Source organism: Belonocnema kinseyi, chromosome 3 (genome assembly GCF_010883055.1).
Source record: "Belonocnema kinseyi isolate 2016_QV_RU_SX_M_011 chromosome 3, B_treatae_v1, whole genome shotgun sequence".
NCBI classification, from domain to species: domain Eukaryota; kingdom Metazoa; phylum Arthropoda; class Insecta; order Hymenoptera; family Cynipidae; genus Belonocnema; species Belonocnema kinseyi.
The window spans coordinates 151,116,928-151,121,895 of NC_046659.1; positions in this window are offsets into that span (position 1 = coordinate 151,116,928).

Here is a 4,968-nt window from a genome sequence, read left to right on the forward strand (position 1 = left end):
GTTTATAAATTTGCTTAAAGCCACTTTAAGCTAGGATGCATAATTTTAGTTTGAATATTAAAAAATAGCTCTTTTTTCATTACACAAGAACGCTAATATAACATGAGTTTCGGAAGGTTGCGTCGCAATGGCCTTGCCATTAAATCAGTCATTGGAAACGTGAAAAGTCTATTGAAAACTGGTGGTGACTCATTGTTGACACATGTCTGTGTAACTGCATGAGAAAGCAATTCTTGAAATAATTAAATCAATCGCCAGTATAAAGGTGTTCTTCTGTACAAAATCAAGACATTCAGAAGACGCATGTTTCAATACCAATGCAATGTAATTTTTTGTTTATTTTGCAACTTCTATTAATGATTTATTCACACATCGAGTACTTTCATTGTTTAAAAATAGACGATCTGTCTAGAAACTACTCGATCAAAGCGTTACATAGCAGTCTAGACACATAATATTTTCGCTTGAGATTTTCGTAAACAAAAAGTGAATGCATTCTTAAATAAATAGTCAAATATTCCTCCAAATGGTTTAATTTTCGAATATTTAACCAAATGCACGGATAAAGTGTTTTATTGTAATTTTTTGACGTAGCAGGAGTATGACCCCCCCCCCCTTCCACAAGAAAAATAATTCAATTTCAAATGATATCATAAAAAATGCAGCATCACTTAAAGTTTAAAATCTGAAATTTCATTTATCCTCAATATTGATAGTAATTGAAGATTCATCTTGAAAAAGTTGTTTTAATTATTTCATTTCGATTTCGCCTTTGTTTTCAGGCATTCATTAAATTTGTGAGTGATAATTTTTAAAATAAATTAAATAACGTTTGTAAGGAAAGCATACTTTGAAAGTATACAAGAACGCCTATATAGGATCGAATAAATTAATCCTTCCAAGAACTGCTGCCCAACGCAGCTTACAGCCGTCTGGCAGTTTCAAAAATAGATAAACACCAGTTTACAATAGACTGCTTACGTTCACACAGAGTGATTTAGTCTCAAGACCAGTGGGAGGCAACCCCGGAAATTGTTCTTATATAGGCGTTCTTTTATTTTAATTTTCCGATACTGGAAATTCGACTTCTTTGAAAGATGTAGTATTGGTGATTGTGAAATCCCCCATAAACCCATCATAAAATAAAAATCTCGTGAAATTTTATGTAGTCCTATATTTCTTTAAATCTGAGATTTTCAATTCCATGGAATTCCTCAAAAAGTCCCAAAATATTGAAATTTCTTAAAAACGTTTGCAAAGCACAATGAAATGAAAAAATGTATATTATATATAATCTTCTCACCCATATCACGATCGTGAGACGTGGCTTAACCCTTTTTTGAAATTAATAAATATAGTTATTTCCTTTGCGAAGGGCGAGTCCCTTTAGAAAAATATTATCACACTTCCAATATATGAATGAGTTTATTTATGTATATGCTTAAATGCACAGAATATTCAGATTAAAATAAATCGACATTTACAGGACATATTTTGCATATAAATAAGCGCGGTGTCCGGGAAGGGGAAAAAAGTTTACCTGAAAACGCACAAAAATCTGGCTAAGAGGTTTTGTTAGTTATTATTTTTAGAAACAAAATCCGTGAAAACTAAAATCCTTGCTGGTCTTTTAATCGAAATATAGACATTTTTATAAAAAGTCATAAAACTTGCATTTTTTTTTCTTTTTCATTATGTGAATGTAAAAAAAAAGAAACAAAATTATATGTCTACACAACAGATAAATCTATTATACACATGCGTAATAACTTAATATCTTGCTATATAACTCATTATTTCTATACATTTTTACAATAGTCCTAAATATATTTACATAAAATTAATAATACAATAAATTGAAAATGAGTTTTCACCGCTCTAAAAGTATTAACACAAGCGTCCTAAAAAAATGTGTGATACCAAAACTACACATCGCTGGTCGGGAAGAGGCATTATATTGGCCTAAACGTTTAAATATTGTTACTGAGAATTACCATGGCGGAGTATTTGATGGAAACGGTTGCAGACGACTTTTAAAAGATGCTGATAAAAATATTTGAATCTGAAATATGTCAAAATGGTGATAAACTTCGATTTATTACAATTATTAAAACATTCAAAGCATTAAATAAAATAGTGAAATGCTGTTTTTCAACAAAAAAGATCAGTGAAAATTTATAGGAGCATATCGAAAGATTTAAAACAGTTTATCTGGCAACCGGAATATCGGAAACATTAAAAGTTCATGTACTAGTAAGTCATTAGAAACAATAATTAAAAATATTAAATAGTTCAAGAGGATTAGGTAATTATTCGGAGCAGGCTGTTGAGAATAGTCACCATGAGTTTTTGAAATATTGGCAACATTACAATGTAAGATCTCTAGATCATCCATCTTACTCAAAACGATTGCTGGGTGCTGCTGTGGAATTTTCATCTGAACACATTTGAATTTATTGAAAATTTGTTATAAAAAGTAGTTGTTTATTTTTTTATATCCTTAATTGTTTTGTTTTCCTGCATAGGCAATGAATAATAATATTTCGAAGACATTAAAAAATAATTTCCAATATATTGTATTTGTTGGTTCGAAAATTATTTCAGTGCATTGTAAATAAATAGAGATAAAAAGTTATATTGAATGTTACATGTATATTTATTCTTTAATAAACTTATCTGTGTGCATTAACTATTTTGTTTTCTTTTTTTACATTTATATAATGAAAACGAAAAAAAAATGAAAATTTCATGATTTTTTATAAAAATGTCTATATTTCGATAAAAGGATCAGCTAGGATTTTCGTTTTCACGGATATTGTTTCTAACAATAATAACTAACAAAACCTCTTATCCAGATTTTTGTGCGTTTTCAGGTAAACATTTTTTCCCTTACCGGACACCGTGTAAGATACATTAATGAGGACGATACATTCCCAGGAAATAATCACCAATACGAGATACAATTCCAGTCTTCGGGGGTGATCCAGGAGCAAAAAACATACTCGTTTTGTGCGATTTGGGTATTAAAGGTGCCCTATACTTCAAGCCTCCTGGTACTGTTACATATACGAAGTCAGCTTGTGGGAACAATGGTTGCTGTCGTAAACTTTGTAAAAGTTCCTCCGTTAAAACTTGGAAAGATAGAGCGATATAATATTCACCACGTGTTGCGTGAATCTGAACGCCACGTGGAGTATGAAGAGCAGGATTATGTCTTTCGAAAATGTTTTCATCCACTTGCCCGAAATCACCATGAAATTGTCGGTGCTGCGTTCGTACGTAAAATTGAAATTGGGCTGGATGTGCATGACCAGGTTGCAACCAGTTAGGTCCGGCAATTGCATTATTTAGATGTGCGTTAGTAAAACACTTATCATTCATTGTAATCACGATGCTTCTTTCAGGAAAAACAGGAGGTACATTACCGGCATCATCTTCAGCTGCGGGAACCATTCCATTTGCACCTAATTTTTGGAGAAAAATTGATATTCATAAAGTTTTTTTTATACTAATAACTTAAATTTTTAACTATTTTCAACAAACACTGGTAAAAAAATAAAATAAGTATTTATGAAAGTAAAAATGTTTCTTTGGAAGTAGTTTTTCGATGCCTTTTGAAACTCTGAAGCCCACAGACTCTTTATTTTTTAATAACTCGAAATAAGCCCAACAAACTTTAAACTCTTAAACGCTTGAGGTTCGAACTCTTGAATTTCATTTTAACAGTATCTTACAAAATTTAAGACAATCCACGTTAATTTTAGTAGTAATATAGTAATTCCAGTAAATTCAAAAAAGTTCGAGTGCAATGATTCGATTTGAATATGCGTAAACTGTCAAATTGTCAACTTCACAGAAAGAGGTGTTTTATATATGTCTTGTGTACAATTAATGCTGAAACTGTACACTTCCTTTAGTTTTATTTTCACTTTAGAAGACGAAGTAAATTTAACAGATTTTATTTGAATAATGTGAATATAGGAAAAAAGTAGAGACAAGATTCGCATTGCATTGATGAAGAAATGTATTGTTTTGGAAGTTTAGTTTAATCCGTTAGCATAATGTTGGCTTTTATTTTCCACTTTTTAAATTTGTTTGGTTTGCCCCCTCCTGTTTCGGCGGAATAACAAAAACAAAAATTTCCTCGAAATTTGACAATTAAAATCTTCTGCAGATTCTCGCAGATAAAAAGTTACGCCAAAATAGGCTGTTTTAGCCTATTTTTGAACCTCGCTAGCGACCTGGAGAAAAATAAAAAAATATCCTACACGTTTTTAAAAATGTTAAAAAAATCCGCCTATATAGCGGTTGAGAAGACCCTAAAAAATTAACAAATGGGAAATACCACTAATTATAAATTATTTGTCATTGTATTTTTTCTAAAAATAAACCATACAAAAGTAAAATCACTATTTTCTTGAGCAATAAGGGGTTGATGTGAAAAATGATTTTATAATTAGTGGTATTTTCTATTTTTTTAATTTGAACGATGTTTTAAAGATTTTTTTCATTATTAATCATTAATCAGTCATTTAGGAATATCTAGTAATCTGCTTACTAATTTTCAATTGTTTATATAATAAAAATTTTTTTGAAGCATTTGTTTTGTCAGTTGAGTCGCGAAATGAATGTATTTTCTAGACGTTGTGAGTTCTTTAATCAGTTATAACAATGCGAGAATTTTTCAAATAATTTCCAAACTATTAATATATGATATTACAATTTAAGTAAATTACAGTTGAAAAATTTTGAAACATTTACAATCATTCTTTAAAAACAAATTAGTAATTGAAAATATTAAAATCTCTCGAAAATCTGGTGATGTTTAAGCAATTTAAAATTAGCTAAAGATGATTGCGTCATCTTGCGTTACCTCTTAATTGTTATTAATGGGAAAAAAATATTCTCAAAGCATAAATCAACCGCAATATCATAAAATTCAAACAAATTCGAACAAACATTCTAATT